Source organism: Camelus bactrianus, chromosome 18, assembly GCF_048773025.1.
Source record: "Camelus bactrianus isolate YW-2024 breed Bactrian camel chromosome 18, ASM4877302v1, whole genome shotgun sequence".
Lineage (NCBI taxonomy): Eukaryota > Metazoa > Chordata > Mammalia > Artiodactyla > Camelidae > Camelus > Camelus bactrianus.
In genome coordinates, this window is record NC_133556.1 from 32,242,765 (window position 1) to 32,255,958 (window position 13,194).

Here is a 13,194-nt window from a genome sequence, read left to right on the forward strand (position 1 = left end):
GTCCAAGGTCACAGGACTAGGAAGTAACAAGGGCGGTCTCTAAGTGCAGATCTGCCTGACTCTGTAGCCAGCATTCTTACAGTTACCCCCTACCCAGGGTGGGGACTGTTTGAAGGCAAGCAGGAGCCCTGTGGATCGGAGACAATGCTGTACCATTGTGCTGAGACAGATTGAGGGTTTGACGTGTCAGGACTGAGACATGATTCTGCCTTAGGCTTTAGGAAGCAATGGAAATTGGAGCCATACCAAAGCATTTTTAGGGGGCAGGACTGTCTGGACCAAGAAGGAGGAGTCAAGCTCAGAAATGGATTCTGTGGGCAGGTCATGGAGTTTCCAGCTTCCAGCTTACTGAGAAGAGAGCCTGGAACTGATGTTTTGGATGCTGGAGCCAGGGACCAAAGGAACTGAGCCTCCTTCCCGCTCCCTCTTTCAGTGGAGCCTCCTGAAAGGCAATAAAGCTTAGTGGTTAGAGCATGGCACCTGGTGTCTGAACTGGGCTCAGGCCAGCCCCAGCACTCACTTGTTGGAGCCTCAGCATTTGTGTCTATGAAAGATTGTACTTGTAATGCATGTAAAGCACATAGCACATAACCTGGTTCAGGAGAGAGGTGCACAAGGTGGGGGTCATCATTATCAGCTTCATCACCACCGCCATCATCACCACCATCATCATATCATTATCACCATCAACATTATCCTCATCAGTATTAATTATTCACTGTTGCATTTCTATTAACCGCCTGTCTCAGTGGGGGATGGCAACTCCCCAAGCAGCCACCTTGCTCAACAGTTAACGATGGTAAAACAATCTCGTCTGTCTAATCACTTTGCCTAAGTGCTATTTGACTGACAGGATGGGTTATTTTGGGGAGGAAAAAAAAAGTCCTTCAAGCTCTTGAGTGCACCATCCCTGAAAGGTTTCCATGACAACGCACACCTAAATGTTCCGGGGGAGGGCAGCCACATGCAGAAGAGTCAGAACTAAAATTAAGAAATGGGGAGAGGGGTCCCCACACTCCTGATGTTTTTCGGGCTATGTACAACCCTGGACAAGATGTTTTACCTTGGAGATCTCTTGTTTTTATTGAAGTATAGTTCATTTACAGTGTCATGTTAGTTTCTGGTCTATAGCATGGTGATTCAGTTATACATATATATATTCTTTTTCATATTTTTCATTATAGGCTATTATAGGTATTGAATATAGTTCCCTATGCTGTACAGTAGGACCTTGTTGTTAATCTATTTTATATATACTAGTTAATATCTGTAAATCCCAAACTCCCAATTTATCCCTCCACTCCCCTTTCCCTGCCGGTAACCATAACTTTGTTTTTTATGACTGTGAGTCTCTTTCTGTTTTGTAAATAAATTCATTTGTGTCATTGTTTTAGATTGTGCATAGAAGTGATATCATATGGTATTTTTCTTTGTTTTTCTGGCTTGCTTCACTTAATATTAATATGACAATCTTCAGGTCCATCCATGTTGCTGCAAGTGGCATTATTTTATTCTTTTTTATGACTGAGTAGTAGTCCAATGGGTATATATACCACATCTTCTTTATCCAGTCATTTGTCAATGGACATTTAGGTTGCTTCCATGAGGTGCATGTATCTTTTTGAATTAGAGTTTTCTCCAGATATATGTCCAGGAGTGGGATTGCTGGATCATAGGGTAACTCTATTTTTAGTTTTTTAAGGAATCTCCATACTGTTTTCCATAGTGGCTGCACCAAACTACATTCCTGCCAACAGTGTAGGAGGGGTTTATCTCTTTTTAAACCTCACCACAACCCTCTGGGGGTAAATACTATCATTCTTACCCCCCATTTTACAGATGAAGAAACTGAGACTCAGCGAGGCTAAAACTTGCCCAAGGTCAGTCTTGTCAAACTAGAGGAGTTACAGCCAGGCAGGGTTTCTCAGCCTCAGTACTACTGACATTCTGAGCCAGATGCTTCTCTGTCGGGGGCCTGCCCTGTGCACTGTGGATGTGTAGCTGCATCCTGGCCTCCACCCAGCAGATGCCAGTAGCACCTCCCTCCTCTCCCAGTCGTGACTACCCAGACTGTCTCCACACAAGGTCAGATGTCCCTGCAGGTCACCCCGGGGCTGGGTTAATAGTCATTCCCTATGCTTGTCCGGCTACATGTACAGGGTTCTTCCACAGAACCTGTCTCTTGGGATCGCATGTGATCATGTGACTCTAAGGTCCTTAGTGGAGGATCCTGGAACCCTGGGTCAGGCCCAGTGCCTGACTCAGGGGAGGGCCAGGGGAAATCAGGGTGAAACTCAACTGTCTAACCTTCTCACTGGGCAGACAAGTCTTGCAGTATCTCCTCTTTTTATGGGCAAGGAAATTGAGGGTCAGAGAAGGGGAGGAACCCCCAGGGGTCCTGCAGCCTGTGATTGGCGGGGCTGGGTGGGCACTCAGGTGGGTCTGACTCGAGCGTGGGTGGTTTCCACTCTAGCCTCTCAGGACTCCAGATCCCAAAAGTCACCTTGGTTCCCGCAGAACCACCCAGCTCGGCTGACTGTGCTGCATCACAGACTTGAGGGTAGGCCGATGCAGCCTGGAGTCAGAGGCATCCCCACTCAGGACCAGCATGGCAGAGACATCAGGCCCTCAGTGACACATGGGAGAGTGGCGTGGGGGGAGGGCTGTCACCGGCCTGTGGTTACAGAGGAAGGTGGAGGATATTTCAGTGAAAGTCGCTGTGGTGCGGTGACCCTCGTAAGGAGGGTGGGCCTGACGTGGTCTCCCCAGCTGTATGCACACCCAGCAAGCAGAAACCATCATCCATCCCCTTTTAGAAAGCTGAGGCTCAGAGAGTCACACAACAGGGCAGCAACAGCCAGTCTGGGACTGGAACCCTGGTGAACCCAGCTAAGGAGCCGCTCCCAGGAGCTGGCATGTGGTCTGGTACCTTCCAGGCAAGACTCCCCCCTCCACTGCCTCTGAGTCCTGCAGAACAAGCGTTTGCATGGGCTTCATGTATGCGAACTCCCAGGGGCCTCTGAGATTCGTTTTCACAAAGACATTTTCCTTGGGAAAGGTATTTGAAACATCAGTTAAGCAAATGTCTGCTTCCCACAAAATCTGGATCTTCATGGTGTGTTCAATTCAGGAAGAAAAATAAATAAAAAGGATACTATTGACAACAAAACCACAACTGACTTCTAGACAGCCATCGGAAAAAAGACTGGAACCTAGCAAAAAAGATTGTCTTCAGCTAGAAACATAAAGAGGGAACCACAGCAGGATGGTAGGAGGGGGTTGCTCTGGATATAATTGGGCCCCATAACTCCCGGGGTGGGTGACCCACAAGCTGAAGAATAATTAAGTTGCAGAGGCCCTCCCACAGCAGTGAGAGCTCTGAGGTCTCCCATCCCAGGGTCCCGGCATTGGGAGGAGGAGACCCCAGGACATCTGTTTTTGAAGGCCAGTGGGGCTTAATTCCAGGAGCCACATGGGACTGGGGGAAACAGAGACCTCATTCTCTTGGGAAGCATGCACTGAATCTCGCATGTGCCAGGCCCAAGGGCAGAGGCAGTGATTTCATAGGAACCTCGGTCAGACCTGCCTGCTGGTTTTGGAGGGTCTCCTGGGGACGTAGGGGATGGCTGTAGCTCACTCAGGGCACATAAATTGACAAAAATTAAAGATAAGGAGAAAATATTAAAATTAGCAAGAGAAAAGCAACAAACAACACACAAGGGAATTCCCGTAAGGTTATCAGCTGAATTTCAGCAGGCACTCTGCCGGCCAGACGGGAGTGGCAGGATGTATTTAAAGTGATGAAGGGGGAAAACCGACAACCAAGAATACTCTATCCAGCAAGGCTCTCATTCAGATTTGATGGAGAAATCAAAAGCTTCACAGAATTCAGCACCACCAAACCAGCTTTACAACAAATGTTAAAGGAACTTGTCTAGTCATCAAACCATAAGAAAAGAGACTAAAAAGAAGAAATAGGAAGAAAAGACCTACAAAAGATTGCTTTGGCAATTTGGGGTCTTTTATCGTTCCATATAAATTTTGGAATTGTTTGTTCTAGTTCTGTGGAAAATGTCATGAGCATTTTGACAGGGGTTGCATTGGCTCTATAGATTGCTTTGGGTAGCACAGCCATTTTGATAACGTTGATTCTTCCAATGCAGGAGCACAAGATATCTTTCCATTTCCTTGTATCACTTTCAATTTCCTTCATCAATGTTTTACAGTTTTCAGAGTATAGGTAACTTCCTTGGTTAAGTTTATTTCTAGATATTTTGTTGTTTTTGATACAATGGAAATGTTTTTGCCAGTTATAAAATTCTGGTTTTTGAAGTGGGAAAAAAAAAGTGAATGAAGGGCTGCAAATGGCGAAATAGCCTTCTCTTCTATGGGTGCGTTGTGTTCCATTGCATACATATGCTGCATCTTCTTCATCCATTCATTTATTGATGTGCACTTATGATGCTTCCGTATCTTGGCAATTATAAATAATGTTGCTGTTAATAGCAGGGTGTATGTAGCTTTTTGAATTAATTCTTATTTGGTGGTTGGCTTTATTCCTTTGATAACTATGTAAGTTTAAAAAGCTAAAGCTCTGAACGTTCTTAGAAACAATGAACAGTAGATATATGTAAATTTTTTAAATGTGCAGTATATCGTATATACGTATTTACATGCAATGCATTGTATATGTGCAGTCAAATTGTAATAAAAATGAAAAATGAAAAAAAAAAGTGTACTGTTTCCTCCAATTTGTTTCAGTTCAATTAGACACATATTGAGCGCTGCTCTGTGCTCGGACCCAGCAGAGGATGAGGAGTTGGGCTCAGGGCCTGTCCCCAAGGGGCTCACTGGCCAGAGGAGACCCTGAAATACATTATTTAGCAGCCTGATGTCTGGCACATAGTAGATGATCGGTCAACAGATTGAAGTGTGGAAGAATAAATGAGTACGTAAATGAGTGAATAAATGAAAACTTGATTCAGCTAATGATTTCATGATTGAATGACGGAATTGATGAAGTCGATGAGGGCTGGAAAGAGGTGAGCACAGACTCTGTGGGCTGGGTAGGGTGGAATTTAAAGCCTTAGCAGTGGTCCCAGATGATGATGATGATGGAGAAGGAGAAGGAGGGAAAAAAATCCAGAAAAATTCAGGACACTGACACCACCAAATGCTGAGTATGAGCAGCAGAAACTCTCATTCATCGCTGGTGAGAAAGCAAAATGGTACAGCCACTTTGGAAGACAGTTTGGTGGTTTCTTAGAAAACTAAACATACTCTTACTATACAATCCAGTGCCTATTTACCCCAGTAAGTTGAAAACTTATGTCCACACCAAACCCTGTACACAAATATTTACAGCAGCTTTCTTCATAACTGCCAAAACTTGGAAGCAGCCAAGATGTCCTTTAGTAGATGATAGGTAAATAAACTGTGGTCCTTCCAGACAATGGAATATTACTCCTCACTAAAAAACAAATAAGCTGTCAAGCCATGAAAAGAAATGGAAGAGACTTAAATGCATATTACTAAGGGAAAGAAGCCAGTCCGAAAAGACTGCATACTATATGTGATGCCAACTGTATGACATTCTGGAAAAGGCAAAACTGTGGAGGCAGTAAAAAGATTAGTGGTTTCCAGGGGGATAAATAGGTGGGGCACCGAGGACTTTCAGGGCGGTGAAAATATACGGTGAAATAACATATGGACCCATGTTATTATACATTTGTCCAAACCCATGGCATGTACACCACCAAGAGTGAACCGTAATGTGAACTGTGGACTTTGGGTGAAAATGACGTGTCAGTGGAGGTTCATCAGTTGTGATTAATATACCGCCTGGTGGGGGATGTGGATAACAGGGTGAGGGGTGACTGTCTGTGTAAAGGCGGGCAGTATATGGAAATCTGTGTATTCCCCTCAGTTTTACTATGAACCTGTGAAATTACTCCAAAAACATAAAGGAAAAAAAGTAAGGGAAAAAAACACTTAGCAGTGGTCAAAGATGGTGCTGACGATGATGGGGAAGGAGGAGGAGGAGCCACCACTGACGCCCTGCCCAGCATTACCTATTCTCTGCATGCTCACCTGTCTTGTCACTGTGTGACACTCAGCCCTGCTCAACCCAAAAGGGACAAGCTGGAAGCGACAAGGAGTTGCCACCCTGAGCAGGTGTTCACACTGGATCCCGGCGTTCCCTGGGGTCTGTTTCTGGACTGTGACAGTGATGATTTGAAGAAGTGATGATTTGAAGATGTTCATAATAACGGCTAATATCTACATGCCATCCACTCCACTACGTGCTCTCCAACGTTTCTCCCATTGAACACCCAGGGGACCCGGATCGTGCAGGCATCCTCATCATCAGCCCCATCTCACAGATGAAGAGCTCAGGCTCGGAGAACTTAGGCTGTCTGTAGAAAGTCATTCCCCTCTTAATTGTCACAGCAAGGATACGAACCCAGGACTCTGCGACACCAGTGTCTGAGGGTGGAATCACTAAGCACACCGTCTCCTGGTTTTCATCTTCTGTTGCCTGTAGGGAGGAGAGGGGAGGATGAGGGGAGAAAGGACTTTGGATCTGCTGGCCCCGGGAGAAGTTTGATCTCAGTTTGGGTTTTCTCTTCAGTGAAGTTTCAGCAGGGAGTTGTCGGGGCCAAGTAATAAAGTACCTACCACTGGCCAAGTACTGTCCTCAGAGACCTCAGAAAAGACCTAAATGCTTGGCTGTTTCTCCAGTGCGAGGATATGAGGGGGAACCACACCCCTCCATCCGACCCCCTGACAGGCCCTTGTATGTGTCAGCGAGAACTGGGGTGAATAGGAGGCTGTCTCGGTTACAAGAGGAAGGGGCCTCGTTACGCATGAAGTTCCTTCCATGTTCTCGGAACTACCTAACATTATCTAGTGCAGGATTTCTCAACCTTGGTGCTGTTGACATTTTGAGCAGGATAATTGTTTGTTGTCAGGGAGCTGCCTTGTGCACTTCCTGCCTCAGGGAAGCCCTGCAGAGCATGGGGGCGGCACTGAGAGGTGACATGGTCCCCCTGTCATTTCAGTGTGTCCTGAGCTAGCAGCAGGACTGCACTGTCTGTCTCTCTGAGGCTGGCAGCTCTGCAGGGCCCAGTCATCACAAGGACTGCAGAATAAAGCTGTCCCCGTCTTACCTGTCATTCAGATAAGGAAAGCTGGAGGCCGCGGGTCTAACAGGAGCCCAACGCACAGGACAAAATGCATGGGAATCAGCGCAAGGAAAGCGCACCTTGGCTTCCTCTTAGCATTCAGGCCTCAGCCTGCATGTCCCAGCCTTCAGGGCTGATGTACCCGCCGCGACCCTGGGCACACTTCCCTATTTTCTGTTTCTATCAGAGCACTTATTGTCAGGAACTAGCTTCCTTATTTACACGTTGGCCTTTTAAATTATTTATTTATTTACTTACTTATTCATTTTACTGGAGGTACTGGGGATTGAACCCAGGACCTCATGCATGCTAAGCACGCGCTCTACCACTGAGCTCTACCCTCCTCCCATGTTTGCCCTTTTTTTAGATGCTGCCTCCCAGCACCAGCATGGACGCCCCATAGGGCAGGACCTCGAATCCCCAGTGAGGAGCGGCTCATCACCTGGCACACAGTAGGTGCTAAATGCGTATTTGTTGACTGACTGAATGAACGAATGAACAGATAAGATCCTAAACGAGTGAATGAATGAGCTCTGGCCAACCCCTCGCAGTCGGGTGGGGAACTCGGTGAAACTAGTAGCAACCACAGCTGCCAGTGTTGGATACCCACCAGGGGCCAGGAATGCCCTTCTCTCATTTACCCCAGACTATGGGAGATACTGTTTTCTTACTGTGGCAGAATACACATAACATAACAACATTTGCCATCTCAACAATTTTAAAGTGTATAATTCAATAGCTTTAAGCACAGTCACAGTGTTGTGCAACCATCACCACTATCTAGTTCCAGAACTTTTTCATCACCCTAAATGGAAACTCCGTATCCATTAAGCAGCCACTCCCCATGCCCACCACCTCCAACCCCTGGAAACCACCAGTCTGCTTCTTGACCCGATGGATTTACCTATTCTGGACATTTCACATAAGTGGAACCATACAGTATGTAGTCTTTTGTCTTCAAGATTCATTCACATTGTAGCAAGTGTCAGCATTTCATTCCTTTGCATGACTGAATAATGCTCCGTTGTATGGACGTACCCCAGTTTGTTTATCCATTCATCAGCTGACAGATATTTGGATTGTTTGCACTTTTGGCTGTTGTGAAGTAGTGCTGTTATGCTTATTCACATGCAAGTTTTTGTTTGAACACCTGTTTTCGATTCTTATCGATGTCTACCTAGGAGTAGAATTGCTGGGTCATATGGGACCTCTGTGTTTAACTTAAGGAACCACCAAACCGTTTTCCATAGTGGCTGCTCATTTCACATGTCCATCGGCAGTGTATTAGGGTTCCAGTGTCTCCACATCATTGTCGACACTTGTTCTTTTCCATTTTTTAAATCCTGGCCATCCTAGTGAGTGTGAAATGGTATCTCATTGCAGTTTTGATTTGATGACTAATGATGTTGAACATCTTTTCACGTGCTTGCTAGCCACTTGTATATCATCTTTGCAGAAACGTCCATTCAAGTCCTTTGCCGACTTTTGAATTTGATTCTTTGTCTTTTTGTTGTTGAGTTGTAAGAGTTGTTTATATATCCTGGATACTAGGCTCTCTTTTGATATATGATTTGCAGATATTTTCTCCCATTCTGTGGGTTGCCTTTTCACTCTCTTGTAGTGTCCTTTGATGCATAAAAGTTTTTAATGCTGATGAATTCCAATTTATCTATTTTTTCTTTTGTTTCTTATGCTTTTGGTATCATATTTAAGAAGCCATCACCAAATCCAAGGTCATAAAGATTTACCCCTGTGTTTTCTTCTAAGAGTTTTATAGTTTTAAGACTTAACGTTTAGGTCTTTGGTCCATTATGAGTTAATTTTTGTATATGATGTGAGGTAAAAGTCCAACTTGATTCTTTTACATGTGGATATTGTGGTAGATACTTTAATTATCCAGTTTACAGATAAAAGAACAGAGGCTGAGAGGGGGTAAATGACTTGTCCAGTATCACATGACCACTGGGAGATGAGACAGGAATTCAGTATCAGGTCCCAAGCTGATCCCTTTTCCCTCATAACCACATACCCTCTATGATATCCCTTTATTACTCTGTAAGCAGAGAGGGTAGAAAGCACAGAGCTAAAAAATAAGGCACACGTTCTAATCTGGCTCTAGGCCAGATCCTCATCCTCATCTCTGCGCCTCAGTCTCTTCTTCTGTACAATGGGTTGCTGATCACTGAGAGGCTGTCCTGCCTAGGCTGCTGGTGCCCCAAGAGCCTCACGAGGCTCCACTGTCCTCATTTCTCCTCTCCGAAGTTGCAGTGGGAGTTCTCCCAGCCAGAGCTGCCTTCCTGGAAGGAGCTCCCATCCTGGGCCTCAGCCAGCCTCCGGAAAACACGCTCAGCATCTTCTGGAAGACACCTGCAGCCCCACGCATCCCCACAGGAAAACCGTGGCGCTTAGAACACGCAAGCGAAGCTAACGAGAGAAGGGCTTTCTCCACCTGCTGACAGTTTTCTTCCCAAGTGTCACAATGAAGCTATTTGAGAACCAGCTTGCAAAAGCACCTAAATATCCCTCTCACACCTTTTCTTAACCAGAAACAGCACGGCTCCTCCTGTGTGCCCCGTGCCAGGGCCTAACCCACAGTGGGTGCTCGGTATGTAGTTGAATGAAGGAAGGAACAGATGAATGAGGATGGCTCTGCACACTTTTTGTCTCTCCGACTGCCTTAGGCCAGGGCTTGGCAAACTTTCTAAAAAAGGCCAGACGGTAAATCTTTTTGGCTTTGGAGGCTGTGCGGTCTCTGTCTTAATTAACTCCTCCTCAGCTCTGCCTTGGTATCCAGAAGACAGCTACAGACGATGCATAAGTGAGTGGGTGTGGCTGTGTTCCAGTAAAACTTTGTGCACAATGAAATGTGAATTATATACAGTTTTCTTGTGATACAACATATTATTCTTCTTTTGATTTTTTTTCCTACCATTTAACATGTAAAACCCATTTTCTATCATAGCTTGCAGGTCACACAAAAGAGTGCATTGCATTTGGCTTAGACTTTTATTTTTTTGTTTTTCATTTCAAATATTTTTTTCTTAGTACAGAAGCAATATATATCCATGATAGAATAATTAGGAATCAATGACTTGCAGATAAAGTAAAATTATAATCATCCGTAATTTCAACATACAAAGATAATTACTTCTACTAGTGGGCATTTCTTTTTTCAGTCTGTCTATCTCTGTCTATCATGTATCTATATTGGTGCTGTCCAGTGTGATAGCCACTAGCCACGTGTGACTATTTAGCTTAAAGCTAAAGTTAGATGTTTTTAAAAATTCAGTTTTGCAGTCGACTAGTGATATGTTAAGTATTTCATCCCTACCAATGGCTAGTGGCTACCATATTGGACAGCACAGATTCAGAACGTTTCCCCCATCACAGAAAGTTCTCTTGGACAGCACTTATCTATCCATATCTACTTACATAGATTTACCACAAATAGAACAATATCAGATAAAGTTTTTGGTGATTATCTTTTGTTCACTCTATTTTGAGTCAACCATTCAATAGTCAAAACAGTTCTGTGCCACTCAGCATTCAACACCTGTGCTTTATTGGAGGCATTCATTTTCATGCAACAGATGTCCCTTCCGCCTCCTTGTCGTCCTACATTCAAGTTGTTTCCAGTTTTTTGCTACAAGAAACAAACCGACAGTAAATTTGTCACTAAACTTTTGCACCATTCATTGTTTTAGGGTAATTTCACAGATGTTTAACTGCTAAGTCAAAGGGTAAGCTCATTTTAACAATTTTTTTTAAATAGGAGTACTCAAGTTTCTTTCCAGAAAAGCTTTGATCATTTATACATTCATGAAATTGTCCACTTCCTTCAAACCTCCACAGATAATGGTCATTATAATAATAAAAATGAGGCCATTTTGATGGATGAAACTTTCCATCTCTTTAACTTGCCTTTCTTTGAGAAACTTTATTTCCTCCCACATTTACTGGCCATTTTATTTCTGTGGGCAGGTCTTGGGCAGTAAAAGAGACTATCTGCATGGCTTAGGTTTTAAGGGAAAATTGCCCGATTTATAACCCAGGCCTCGTAAAGTTCTGCAAGGGGACACGGTTAACATACCAAGGAGATTGGCAAAGCTGTCAGTTTCAGCAGAACTGTGGATCAATTTTATTTTCTGTCCTTTCCTTTGTATATTTCTTACTTACTGCTTCTTTTTAGTCCTTACAGTCACAGACCACACTGTGGGGCAAATGGTTTGTTTGGCAGCTTTTAAATTTATTTATTTGCTTTATATCTGTTTCAATTCCTAGGAGTATAGTCCTGCTCACCTAGTCAGAGGTAGGGCAGCCTAGATTCATGGAAGGCAGGAAGGAAGGACCTCAGTGTTCTGCAAGATGCTAGCAGACTAAGGAAATAGTTACCTGATCAGGCTGAGTGGGGAAAACCAGGCTGTATTCTTCCTTGGCCTTTTAAGGTCTGGAGTCTCCATTCATCCATTCATTATGAGCACTTTGTGGTCTCATGTTGTTCTGATGGGTAGTTCCTTGTGTCTTTGATTTTACCACTGAAGTAATGCATCCTCTTTCCAAATACTTTTAGAAAGCTACAGGACTATCAGTCATTCACACTTTAGTATTCACTAGGTTTCATACAGCATCTTAATTTTTATAAAAGCACCCTCATCACATCTACCATTTCATTTATGCCCATGAAGGAGGTACTATCACTACTGCTTCCATTTACTATTGAGGAAATTGAGGATCAAGGAGGTGGAGTGAACTGCCCTAGATCATAGAGAAGGTACCATGGACTCCTAGTCCAGTGCTCTTTGCATTGCCTGCTCTTTGCATTGCCCCCACCATGCACAAGCTATTCGTCTTCCGGGGCTGGTTGGGCAACGAGGTGTTAAGTGAAAGGCAGCTGGGAGGCTGCTGAGTGACAGGGCCTTGAGCACAGCAGGACTGGACTGGGCGAGGTTAGGTTGGGGGCGTGAGAGGGAGGAGGAGGCCAGGGCATGATGCTCTCTCCCCTCCCTTTCATACGGAACCTTGTTTGGCTGTGACTCTAGGTTTCCAGAGCCCGGGATTCGAGGCGCGGGTGCAGAGCGGGCAGCTACACTCGCCCGCAGCCGCAAGGGTCCAGGAAAGGGGCGGAGGTGATTAAGCTCTAGGTTAAATCAGTCTATAGAGCCGCCCCCTTTTAGAGACGAGCTCCCTACCCGCTATTAGATAGGCTCTCCTCCGGCCTCGTGGGGCTCCTCGCCGCCTCTGCCACAACCGGAATCCTCGCTCCCAGCCCTCGCAGTCCCTCCTCCAGGCCCCCGGCTCCTCCGCCCCCGGAGGCCGGACTCTACCCCCGCCCCGCCTCCCCCCCCTCCCTCCCGGGGGCGGTGGCCCGTGGCGGGCACACTCATTGGCTGCGGCACGAGCGAGGGCCGGGGCCGGCAACTCTGATTGGCCAGTGCGGCTCGACGGAGCCAAGGAGCCCGGCGAGTCGCTGGGGGAAGCGGGGCAGAGCCTGGACACAGCCCGAGCGCAGAAGGCGCGGATCTGGCAAATCGGAGCCCGGCAGGTCGGAGTCCGCGGGTCGGAGCTAGGGCCTGAAGGTAAGGACCTGGCGCCAGGTCGTGTGGGGCGGTCCCTTTCGCGGGAGCTGAGATGGAATCCCTCGGCCCTGCCCCCAGGAAGCAAAACCGGGACATCTTCTCACAGAGACGGGGGCCTCATCTTCCCGAGGCACGGGTCCTCTCCCCGGAAAAGAGAGCGTCTCCCACCTCCCAGAGAGCAAAATAGTTTCCTTTTCCCTTCAGAAATGGGCCCTTCCTTCCTGGCCCCAGGCTCTAGAGAGAAGATTCTCCTCCCTAGTTTGCCCTTTGGAATGGAACGTGCCCCTCAAAAGTGGGTTCCAGCCTCCCTGGGTATCTAGGAACCCCTATGTCTTTGGAGACCAATGCCCCTTTCCCCAGTCTAAAAAAGTAAGTTTGAATATCTTCTCCCCACCCTCCCTTCTCAGCTCGTAGATAACGGTGCACTCCCTCTG

At 45.9% G+C, this 13,194-nt stretch overlaps 1 protein-coding gene and 1 long non-coding RNA gene across 2 annotated transcripts in view; one reads left to right on the forward strand and one right to left on the reverse strand.

The window, feature by feature from the left end:
- Positions 1-9,683: 9,683 nt before the first annotated feature.
- Positions 9,684-12,479, reverse strand: LOC141573850 (uncharacterized). Its single transcript, XR_012500178.1, has 3 exons — positions 12,374-12,479; positions 11,577-11,766; positions 9,684-10,827 (listed from the first exon to the last, which is right to left on the reverse strand). It is a non-coding gene; the product is annotated as an uncharacterized LOC141573850 (long non-coding RNA).
- Positions 12,480-12,620: 141 nt separating this feature from the next.
- The window catches only part of ABAT (4-aminobutyrate aminotransferase), a 79,995-nt gene continuing 79,421 nt past the window's right edge, over positions 12,621-13,194 (forward strand). The window contains exon 1 of the mRNA XM_010962217.3: positions 12,621-12,760. The gene's annotated coding sequence lies outside the window, so the exon portion shown is untranslated. The remainder of the gene's footprint in view (positions 12,761-13,194) is intronic.